The sequence below is a fragment of the Schistocerca nitens genome, chromosome 5 (assembly GCF_023898315.1).
Source record: "Schistocerca nitens isolate TAMUIC-IGC-003100 chromosome 5, iqSchNite1.1, whole genome shotgun sequence".
In the NCBI taxonomy this organism is placed as follows: domain Eukaryota; kingdom Metazoa; phylum Arthropoda; class Insecta; order Orthoptera; family Acrididae; genus Schistocerca; species Schistocerca nitens.
The window spans coordinates 357,857,875-357,870,899 of NC_064618.1; positions in this window are offsets into that span (position 1 = coordinate 357,857,875).

Below are 13,025 nucleotides of genomic sequence, written 5' to 3' on the forward strand. Positions count from 1 at the left end.
CATGGGTTGCCATTCACCTGGGCTCCCTAGGGATCTGTGGTAATAAACTAAGACACCGCGGCTACACTGATACATGGACTCTGAACTACGTTTACATTACTGCTGAATCCCTTCGGGCTTGTTGTCTTTCCCGACAGTGACGGCATTTTCCAGCAGGATAATTGTGCATGTCAAAGGTCACAATGCAGCTAAATTAATTTTAGGAGCATGATGGTGCAGTCACGTTAATGTCTTAGGCACTGAATTCTCCTGGTCTTAGCCCGATTGGGCTACAGGGCACCAGCCGCGCTGATAAACCACCAGCCCGTAATTTGCGGGAATTGGGTTACGTGAGTGTGGATATCTGGTGGAATATATCTATGGAAACCTTCCAAGGACTTGTCGAGTCCATACCGCGCAGAACTGTTGTTGTATAGCGTTCGAAAGAAGGACTAACATGCTATTAACCAGTTAGTCATATGTTTTTGCTCATCAGCGTAATTACCTATGTCATCTTTTGTCTTTATTAATAAGGAGTGAACTCTCGATTAAGAGTTGGTAACCGTGTTACCTATGTCTAAGGAATTACGAAACAAATAGTTTCGGAGATGGTGTGCACAGGCTAATTTGTTTGAACGACAAGTGCCATGGGCTAGAACACTGCGCAGTTTATCTGGTGTCGTCTACGCTCCAATGATTCTGTTGAATGGGGAGATGTAGGAGAACATGATGTTTGTGCGTCCTAAACTCCACAGCAGCCAACTGCTTCGTTGCAAAAATAATAACAGGTGACTGGTAATGGCTGTTGCGAGGTACAAACGAAACCACAGGATAACCGCATTGTGTACGCCTCATTGAAAGCCATTCGCATTCGGCCATTCCGCGTTGGTTCGGGCTATCTTCCTTACGGCTCACCACAGGTAAAAGTCAATTCTACTTATGAATTTCGACAACAGCCGCTTATCTTGCGGTTTGCATACGACACGGAGTACCAGCAGATCTGAGATGTTGTAATCAAAGACCACCGTATCGATTTTTTTTTAACTCGTGATGGTGGAACCACTGTCCAATCTTTTGCTACCTTCTGATCTGTTGTAAACAACTCACCGTAAAAAAAACTCATTCTCGTCTTGTAAGTCTCGTATTTCACCACCGAGCCAGCATAGTTATTCGGAACAATTAGACACTGTGTTCATTATGTCGAGTATAAAATTACGTTTTGTGTCAATAACACAGAAATACTTTACATGTAGTTAAGGAACAATCTTATGTTTAGTTGGCTGGGAAACTACGAAAACTTGTTAAATAATTTAGTTCGAAAAAGCATTTTCGTCGCGAACACTGGCATCTCTTCTTCGTGATAGATTAACGTTGTGTCTTAAGCAGATGTGTGCGGATAGCAGTAGTGATTACCGTACTGTCACTTCCACATAGTCATTACTAAAGTTTTAGACTGCCATAGTGTACTGTAGACCATCATAAGTAAGCTTAGACTACTGTTGTTTTCCTAGTAGCCTTGGTCTGTTAAGATCGTGCTCACGTTACCTGTATGTTAGACCGTCGAGCGTTAGGTCATATCGACCGCTTTGTTCACTTATGCGATCAGTGTCTTTCTAGGTTCTCCGAGAAAACGGAACCAGTGAACCGTCTAGAAACTGAGTGAGGGTATATTAATGGCTGCATAACGTATGGAACATATTTGTTCTATACAGTAATCCGTCTGTTCAAATGGTTCAAATGGCTCTGAGCACTATGGGACTCAACTGCTGAGGTTATTAGTCCCCTAGAACTTAGAACTAGTTAAACCTAACTAACCTAAGGACATCACAAACATCCATGCCCGAGGCAGGATTCGAACCTGCGACCGTAGCGGTCTTGCGGTTCCAGACTGCAGCGCCTTTAACCGCACGGCCACTTCGGCCGGCTAATCCGTCTGTCTCTTACTCGAAAATAAACAGTATTTACAGCAAATTGAAACTATGTTTAATTCAGATTTTGTTGGAAAGCCGTTGTCATGAGACAGAGGGATGCTCTATTAAAAACATAGCGCTAGAAAACGCAATTTCCTCAAAGGATATGTAAAACATGTTTCCGTTATTCACAAACATCTTTCTCATTAAAAATATACAAAGGGCTAACACTGAATTAGGTGCTGTTCTAATTATGTGCAAAACAAACAACCAAACATACGAGGGCGGTTCAGAAAGTAACCTCCGATTGGTCACAGTGCGGGTTGTGGGGGGAGTAGCGACGCCATCTGTGCGTTCACGCACTCAACAGGTCAGTCGGCATCAAGCCGTGGTCGAGTGAACGTCGTACCTGCGCTAGTTTAGTTTTTGTGGCAGTTTGAAATGTGTGCTGCAATAGAAAACCCCGCCAAATGTGAAGTGCGTGCTGTCATAAGGTTTTTTACAGCCAAAGGATATTCTGCAGCAGCTATTAATCGTGAGCTTTGTGCCGTGTACGGACCAAGAGTTATGAGTGAAGGAGTTGCCCGTGAATGGGTACGTTTATTTAAAAGTGGACGAGAAAACGTTCATGATGAAGAGAGGAGTGGTAGACCATCATTGGTGACTGACGAACTCGTTCAGACATTTGATGCAAAAGTTCGTGAAAATCGACGTTTCTCAATGTCAGAGTTGTCTATGGCTCGGGTCACAGCGGTTTGATGACGACGAAGAGCTCAAAGATGCGGTCACGGGCTGGCTCCAGGCACAAGCGGGTGATTTTTATGCAGAAGGAATTTCAAAGCTTGTGAAAAGATACGATAAGTGCCTCAATCGCTATGGAGACTATGTAGAAAAATAGTGCAAAGATGTAGTTGTAAGATGTATATATTAAAATATTTTTATTTAACTTGGTGTATTTTTTTAAATCAACCGGAGGTTACTTTCTGAACGGCCCTCGTATAAACGAACAAGAAGTCAACGTCTTCTACTTTCTCTCTTACACATTCATGTAGGTTTATTTCCCTACCAATACTACCGATAATCCTAACATGTACTACTTGATTTATGTACTGTACCAAAACTAACGAACTTTAGTTTTGGTATACCGCAACTACAATCGTTACAGATGGTCATTTATTTATGCCGAGCGGCTGGTCCTCATTTAGTCGCGTCACCGAAAATGCAAGTGGAAACCATTTGTATGTACGTGAACTTGAAATATTCACTTCATCCGTTCTATATGATCAAACAAATCACGTAGTACTGTCAGATCTTTGTGTGTATTTCAGTGTTTAACATCGCATGCTTAACGCAGTATACGTAATGTTCTGGCTTTACCGATTTTCATACTATACCGTCTTATACTTGAAGCGTGGATATATGCTGCTTTCCATGTTTTTTAGGACTGCATCAAAGAGATGTTGAATTTTACTATGAACAACAACAAATGTTGACTGCATATTTACTTAGATTGTGTAGTTTATAATCATTATTCCTTGTTGACAGTTGCACTACTATGTGCATCGTATCTGTAGTATTCCTACGACGAAAAATAGCTATTTGCTTAGCAGATCACGTAGCTGTTTGTAGCCTCAACCACGTTTCTATACTTTGAAAGGGTTGAGTCCTATCGTATATGTCATAAATTACGACAGCATAAATGTGTTGCAAAGTAACGTATTAAAATTTGCATCTTTGGATGCAACTCTTACTGGGGTTTCTTGACCAATCAGATTCTTAAATTGGTTTCTTCTATCACTGTGTTCTTACTTGTTTTTCAACAGCAAGAGGGTGACGTCTCCTTGTACCATAGATTAAACCAGCATCGACGGAATGCTTTGAATGTTGTTTTGCGTTCTGTGTGCAAGTCAGGCGCGGTCTCGTCTCATGTGGTTATTGTAAGAGCGTTTGAGCAATACCTATCCATGTTGTGAAGTTTACGGTTGGAATTAAGTTGAATGGTAATATTTCTGACTAATAATTTCTTACTGGAAGCGTTTTTAGGAAATTTGCATTAAAATCGCCAGCAACCACCATTTGTTTTTTACTGTTAAATAGGCCAACATACGGCTTAAAATTACCTGCATGTCCTTGGAACACACAATTATCAAGAATTTATTGCAAAAATCTGTTTTTGTCGTACATGCTTTCATATGCTACTCCAAGAAAAATTTATTAACTTTCATGTTCTCAAATTTATAGGAATTCCTGACGAATTAGTAAATCCTTTCTCTGTTTCTACACTACAGAAGTGGGATGCTAACCTAAATGCTTTAACATTTAAAAAATCTGTGCCAGTGGTCACATGATGTTCAGGGGTAGTTAATTTCAACTGGGTTTAAAGACTAATTTATCGATGCAGATAAGTAGTTCAGCCGCGTTGTGTAGCCGGACGGTCTGAGGTGCTTCGGCACGGTTCGCGCTGTCTCCCCAGTCGGAGGTTCGAGTCCACCCTCGGGCAAAAAATGGTTCAAACGGCTCTGAGCACTATGGGACTCAACTGCTGAGGTCATTAGTCCCCTAGAACTTAGAACTAGTTAAACCTAACTAACCTAAGGACAGCACACACATCCATGCCCGAGGCAGAATTCGAACCTGCGACCGTAGTGGTCTCGCGGTTCCAGACTGCAGCGCCAGAACCGCGCGGCCACTTCGGCCGGCCCCCTCGGGCATGGATGCGTGTTTTATCCGTAGCGTAAGTTAGTATAAATTAGATTAAGTAATGTGTAAGCCTAGGGACCTATGACCTCAGCAGTTTGGTGCCATAGGAACTTATCAGCAAATAAGTAGTTTGTAATTTTTTTTCATTACTGCTGCCAGTCATAAACTTTGTTAACTAATGTATTATTTATTTATTGTGCAACATTTTTCGAGGGAATACCTCATTTTAGGGCTAAATGGCATTACAAAAACAATTTCACAATAATATCATACAGATGTTACACAGTCTTTTCATAAATTCTGTGCTTAACCTATGGAAGAAGAGAAAATCTAGTAAGAGGTAACCTCCAAAACGTGAACTTACAGCTCAAACGGAAACACGCATGCAATTTTAGAAACATACTACGACAAAAAGATAAACTCTTAACTTGCCGCTCTGTAGATGTGGATCAGCCGAGAGCTGGAGTCCGACTGACTGGCTTAGTGAGCGAACGGACGTTTGTCTTCAAAACAAAATGCAACGTGTATTCTCAAATTCATTGCTTACTTTCACAATGACAACGCTGTCGCCATTCCTTTCGCTTGTAGATTACACTTGCGTACGGTCTATGGTCATCGTAGGATCGCGTTGCTGCAATTTTCTGCAGCCTGTGAAGACTATGGCTCTTTGGAAACTGGTGCCAGTTGCCAAGAATTATGTTCAGTCAAGCTAGTGTCATATTAAAAGCTTTTTCACCTCCTATTGCTTAAGCAAAACGAATTAATATCTGGGAGCATGGTTAGCTGCTAAATTCGTAGTGTGTTTATTGCTATTCGGGCGCATTCTTTATTTTGATGTAACTGGGCATATTTCAATATAAAATATTTTATTACGTCGTACTTGTAATTGTTCAGCTCACCTGACGGTGAAGTGTGTATGCAGATTTAGGGCTGTATTTACGTAGTGGATGACTGTGAGAGAAAGAATGGACTGTGTGCAAACTGGCGAGATTGCACTAACTGTGAAGGACGGCTCACAGTAAAAATCGTGGTTGCGTCAGACAGTGTGGAGGGATAGGGGATTTAGCGCAGCTCATTGATGTACCACATTACCTTATTCAGCGACCGTAGCTCATCAGTTCACTCTGTGATACTGTATCCGGAGAAAGATCAATTTGGAATAACTAAACATAGTGTACATCTGAAATTAGTGCAGTGTATTACTGTTTTGTTTAATAATTTTCACTCCAACAGTATGTTTTCAAATATTGTTCTAAAAATGGTTCAAATGGCTCTGAGCACTATGGGACTTAACTTCTAAGGTCATTAGTCCACCGAGCGAGGTGGCGCAGTGGTTAGCACACTGGACTCGCATTCGGGAGGACGACGGTTCAATCCCGTCTCCGGCCATCCTGATTTAGGTTTTCCGTGATTTCCCTAAATCGCTTCAGGCAAATGCCGGGATGGTTCCTTTGAAAGGGCACGGCCGATTTCCTTCCCCATCCTTCCCTCACCCGAGCTTGTGCTCCGTCTCTAATGACCTCGTTGTCGACGGGACGTTAAACACTAATTTCCTCCTGCTCCGTCATCAGTCCCCTAGAACTTTAGAACTACTGAAACCTAACTAACCTAAGGACAGCACACACATTCATGCCCGAGGCAGGATTCGAACCTGCGATCGTAGCGGTCGCGCGGCTCCAGACTGTAGCGCCTAGAACCGCTCGGCCACTCCGCCCGGCAATTGTTCTAAAATCAAAAGTACACTGAGGAGAATAAATATAACAATTTCCAACACATCTTTTCTGACTACAAAGAACTCGAATTATTTTGATATGCAGGTTAGAAATTACAAAAAAAACTAAAATAATGATTTCTAGATTAGTCAGTAAAATGTTAAGAATTGGTGTAACTGATTCCAAAAAGGATTTACAGGTCTTCTTTGAACCAGGCGTTCAACAGACCCACTATGGGAAAGGTGAGTTTCTGAATATCGGGCAGCTTCACTACAACATTCGCACAACACGTTATGGTTGAGTGGTGATATTCGTTCAGTCGGTGAAGTTGGGTTTCACTCAGTAACCCGGTGTAACGCCTGTGTATGCTATGCCGCAAAGAGACACCAGGTGTATTACAGAAGGTATGTCCGCCTCTGGTAGCTGAGTGGTCAGCGCGACGGAATGTTATACCTAATGGCCCGGTTTCGTCTCCTGGCTGGGTCGGAGATTTTCTCCGCTCAGGCACTGGGTGTTGTGTTGTCCTTATCGTCATTTCATCCCCATCGACACGCAAGTCGCCGAAGTGGTGTCAACTCGACAGACTTGCACCAGGTGAACGGTCTACCCGACGGATGGCCCTAGCCACACGGCATTTCAATTTACAGAAGATGTGGTTGGTGAAGTGAATGAATAATCAATTAATTATTTTATTGTTCAAGCAATACCGTGAACAATATTATTATTTTTCAGTTTTATTAATTCGTATTAAATAAGTCGGTGATGAACAGCACTGGTATCATCTCTGCAGCTACCTTGTGCTTCAGTTGCAGTAAAGAAACCCATGGCTCGTGGACGATACTCACCAGTGTTTCACACAGTGGCGTCTGTTACTTTCCCAGCGAAAACCATCAGTGGAACCATTGATCACAGCCTTGTGTAATACGCAACTAAATTTACATCAACATGAGTCTGTACAATTCACTCTTCAGCACCTTTCTAAACAAGAAATGTTGAACCAACTTGATAGCCATCACTGGTCTTCGCAAGCATTTTGAAATTGAGGCCTCGGCGTGTATTGAATTTGTGTAGAAAACAGCGATGTTGTATCGATCTGGATTTCAAAGGTTTCTTTGTAATACTGACAGTTATAATTACTACAAAAGCTAAGGATACAGACATGGGTCTCAGGTTTCTCTTGCGATCCACTTGTGAGATACTGTTGTAAGATGTACACATGGAGACGGTCCGATCGACGGCTTACGTGCTGCCTATTTTTCGTAGCGTAAAGAGGTTCTTCTGCCGGTTGGCGGGAGAAGAGAAAGAGGAATATCTGCTAGTGAAGAACCACTTCGCCCCTGTTGGAGAAAGTTTAGAGGTCAGCCACATCATGTTGTGTTACTGATGACAGAATATGTAAAGCAGTGTGGGTTGAGAGCTACCTGACTATGCATCATGGCCACTAGGTATTACATTCTTTCACAATTTACTGTAAATGCGTATGTTGTTCGCAATTAACTTGCTTTGTGGCAAGTCTTTATAAATAATGTATCTTCGATACGCATCTCCCCTCGAGTGATAATTACGATGAATATACAGGGTGAAAATTATTTAAACCGATGAACTCTGGAAGATTGCACGGCACACCAAAACAAATATTTTTCTCTACTGTCATAATTTCCTGTGGGTATTATTTAATCCAGCACAGGGCGTATTCGCGCTTCAGCTGTATGACTGCTTTGTTCTTATAACGGTTCCTGTTGTACCGGTAGAGGGCACACTTAGCTCTTCGGTTGTAATAGCTGTGTCACATTTACAGGTGCCTGTGCGGCCGGCCGCGGTGGTCTAGCGGTTCTGGCGCTGCAGTCCGGAACCGCGGGACTGCTACGGTCGCAGGTTCGAATCCTGCCTCGGGCATGGGTGTGTGTGATGTCCTTAGGTTAGTTAGGTTTAAGTAGTTCTAAGTTCTAGGGGACTTATGACCTAAGATGTTGAGTCCCATAGTGCTCAGAGCCATTTGAACCATCACATTTACATTTTGTTGTACGTCTTGTTTACTAATGGAGCGATGCACTTGAAATGATTACACTGATGTGGTTGGTGCTTACTGCATAGCGAACCACAAAAGACGAGCATCACTGTGGGCTTTCAATAACAATATCACAATCTCGGTAACCCGCATCATTCGACGTATACTGTTGTGTGTCAACGTCTGTGTGAGACCGGGTCATTTAGCAGATTTTCCTTGTAGGGACGAAGTCGCCAAATACGAACTCTGCAATTTGTGGAAGCTGTCCTGCAGCACGTGGAACAAGCTCCTTCCATCAGCACTCGTGCAACTGCCCGTACAGAGCGACGATTCTCGAATAGACAGGTTCCAGAAAAGTAGATTGGCAGAGATGGTCCTGTAACACGGCTCAATCGATCGCCCGATTCGACCCCTTCGAACTTTTCTGTATGAGGAGAGATGTGCAACCTTCTTTACATAATCCTGTTGAATCAGAAAAAGATCTGGCTGCCCGAATAGTGGCAGCAACAGGAAAATTAAGGACTTTCCAGCCGTCTTTGACGTGTTAAGCAGAAAATGACCCATCGGTTTAACCTTTGTTTACAATTCAGTGGAGGCATATTTGAACCTTCACTGTAATTGAAGTGATTGTGTTGTGTCAATGTGACTGTCTCTTTTTTTGTGTTACTTTTATCTACTGTAAGTAAGATTTGATTTCCTCGTCAAATGATGACTCACAGAAAAACACATTAGAAAAAGTGTTTTCAGTGTCCCATTTAACATCCCAGGGTTTGCTGGTTTTATTAATTTTCATCCGGAGAAAACTCTCTTTGCTGGTTTAAAAATCCTTACAAGAAAATATAACATTAGAGAAAAATGTTTCTTTTGTGCGCCATGCAACCTCGGAGGAGTTTGTCGGTTTAAATAACTTTTACTCTCTATGTTGGTTTGGGCACATTAAAGAAAGAGCGTTCATGGGGCGATTGTGGTTAAAGGTGGTCAAACAGCCAAACAACAACAAAATTCCTACAGACCTTAATCTCTCTCTCTCTCTCTCTCTCTCTCTCTCTCTCTCTCACACACACACACACACACACACACACACACACCATTACTGAAATAATGTTCATAGTTAGTTTCAAAACTGTCAATAAAATAGATTCAGTGGTTCCTTTGAATGGTTTAAATATCTCAAATCAGCAGCATACAAATATCTCCGACCACAAATTTGGCCTTATATCGAAACCTTGCATAACATTTTAAGTTTTTCGTGCTCGTCCAGACTTCAGCAGAAACAGACGGTAATTCTTCGTTTAAATTTAATGCTACCTGCTTATGAAAATACAACATGCGCAGGCTTCGCAGATTTAGGGGTCATCTCACCGAAGGTGCATATGTATGTATGAGGTAGGTATGGCTGCCTTCACGGCCCACAGATCCTTGTCCATCGCTGCTAGCCACCCCTCCTCCCACAGTTTTACGACTCTCTCACCCACTGGAGAAGGGCACATCGTGTCGCGCTGTGTTGCCTACAGGGCTCCTTGGCTTCATGATTTGCTTGCTAGTTTTCCCAGGCTTCCGCAAGCCGTAGTTCTCCACCTCTATGTTATTAGCACAACCGCGCGGAGTGGCCGCGCGGTTTGAGGCGCTATGTTCGGATAGCGCGGCCTCTCCTGCCGGAGGTTCGAGTCCTCCTTCGGGCATGGATGTGTGCGTTATTCTTAGCGTAAGTTAGTTTACGTAGTGTGTAAGTCTAGGAACCGATGACCTCAGCAGTTTGCTGTCTTACGAAATCACACACACATTTTTGTTATTAGCACAACCTTTTATATCTATACTTCTGGCATTAGATGAGATAATGTTGATAGACTGGACCAAACGCCGATAGAATGTTTGTATGAGATCTGCGAGCGGCCTGAAACTTAATGCTGATGTAAGACAAATAGCTTACATTAACCAAATGACTTACAGCACCGGGAAACTATGTATGCTGTAAACTAACAAAGTCTGAATTATAATGATAATATTCTGAAGGCGCGAGAATGGAAATGACGTTGTTAAACTGTAGATAATTAAGTTGAAACGTCTTGTAAGAGGGGATATTTTTCTTGATATGTGGCTCACAGGTGCGACTGGTTGAAGACGACATGGCAGGCCATCTGGTTGTTCTAACAGTTATCAGCCGCTTGGAATAGATATCTATTGAAAAAACAAAAAACGTGCTTTTAAAGTATCCCGAATACTGCTGTGTTTCGGAGGAGCACGAACGGTGTCATTCGTGTACTCAGAACGAAAGGAAATTGAAACTGTGTAAGATCTGTACCGCCCCAGTTACTTTGCCCTCCGGAAAGATAATACGCAGGATTAGGCTCTTGAAATATTACAGCGACGTTGCCTGTCAAGTAATTCAAGTGTAAATCTTTTTCCACCCAGGTGAACGCTACCTTAGATCCAGAATGGTAGTAATCTACTGAAAGCTACAACATTCAATTTTTTATTGTGAATAGGAATACGATTGGTCGCTGGCGTATCTAAAGTCACTGAGATGTGAAGAGTCTTCCTAAAAGCCGTCTCTAGCACTCACACCTGGGTTGACCGGTAGTGCCATTCGGATATTACACTCAGTCAATACATTCTTAATATCGATAACTCTATTCTTCAAAAAGCAGGCTAAGTGCTACACTTAGTGACACCTATTTACATTAAGAACAAGACCAACATACTAATTATTCCACATACTGGATATTCTCAAGCTAATAAGTCCTTTCCCAAAAGGAGCGTCAGTTCATCCTCGTTGCTGTTTTTATGAAGCTGCTGCACAAAGAGCTGCAAGAAGAAAAAGAATGCCATGCTACTACGGTGAGTACACTTCGATCGTTACAGAGAACAATAGGTTTTGGTTTCAAGGGGTATTTTTCTTTCATGACCACATCATAATTCAGTTCAAAAAGGGATGTTAGTTACTTGTCCGACTCGACAGCTGCATATTGTTAGTATCAATGGTTACGCACGCATGAACTGGGCAGTTATATAAGTTGGATAATACAGCCAAACAGTACATACAGTGCATGACAAAAAACAGAAACATGCAGAGGGCATTGTCAGGTGTCACGTAATACATGCATGTGCACATCGTCGGTGGGTACATAAACATCCCCCAGGCTGTGGCTAAGCCATGTCTCCGCAATATCCTTTCTTTCAGGAGTGCTAGTACTGCAAGGTTCGCAGGAGAGCTTTTGTAAAGTTTGGAAGGTAGGAGACATACTGGCAGAAGTAAAGCTGTGAGGACGGGGCGTGAGTCGTGCTTGGGTAGCTCAGTTGGTAGAGCACTTGCCCGCGAAAGGCAAAGGTCCCGAGTTCGAGTCTCGATCCGGCACACAGTTTTAATCTGCCAGGAAGTTTCGGTACATAAATAATTAGAGCGATAATTTTCTGTGACAGGTAGAACGGCCAACGGAATGCGTTACTCTTGTTCATGTTTAGTGTTTCTGTGAAGCCTCGTAGAGTATGTAGGGGGCATGAACAGCGTCTGATACTGAGTGATCACTGTTAAGACACGAAGTTGGTGCGTACTAGTGTGAACCGCGTTATCAGCACCTGACAGAGATTGACATCCATTTAGCCGGATGGTCAAATCCCACAATACCCAGATTTGTGGGGAATTCGTTGTGACAGTGACTGGTAATGTGGTACTGCATGGGAACGCGTGGCCTGGCATATTCCTCGTCAAAAATCCTGCCTAACATGTCTAACCATCACAAGGAAACATCGCCATGTCGTGCAACAAGCACATCGGAATTACTGCACACCTGCGCCCGCCGTCCGAGAACGACTATTGCACCCCACGTAACATTCTGTGTTATTCTGCACCACTGGTCGGATACTAGTAGCCGAATTTGGAAATTTGTGGTAAGTTCTATGCGACCAAACTGCTAAGGTCATCGGTCCCTAAGCTTACACACTATTTAATCTAACTTAAACGTACGCTAAGGACAACACACACACACCCATGCCCGAGGGAGGACTTGAACCTCCGAAGGGGTTGGGGGGAGGGGGGGACGGGGGGAGGGGGGGGGAGCTGCACGAACTGTGACGGACTTGGGAACTACCGCCCCATGCGTAGGCTACCGTCGGCACCACAACACAAATGTTTGCATCTGGAGTGATGAAATGAGTATGAGTGGGAAGCAGGGACTGCTGACGAATGGCATCGCTAACCCAGAAAACCGCCGTCGGCGAGTATGATGGCAACCTGGGGAGAGATTCGATTCTTCCAATGCTTTGGAGACTCACAGTGGCGTTATCTCTGGCGTCATGACATAAGGAGGCATCGGATATCGCTGCAAGGCACGACTGGGAGTGATGGAGTGAACTCTGACGGCACATTGGGACCTAACGTTCACACTGCGCCCTCAAGTTTATCTCTCATGTGACAATTCGTGATGCCAATTTTCAACAGCACACTGTTGGACAATGCATGGCACGTATTCCATGGAATGTCTGCGTGAAGTTGAAGTACGCCCATGGCCAGCAAGACCCCCAGATTTTTCGCCAATACAGCAAGTGAGGGATCAGATGCATCAAATTCGGCCCAATGTCAGTATTCAGGATATCAATGAAGCAGTATTACACCTTCCCAACAGAATCAGTGCATGAATTCAGGCCAGAAGGTGTGCGACGTCATACCGATAATTGGGTTCACACTGTCAAGGTCGTTGTAAATTTGACTCGATCATG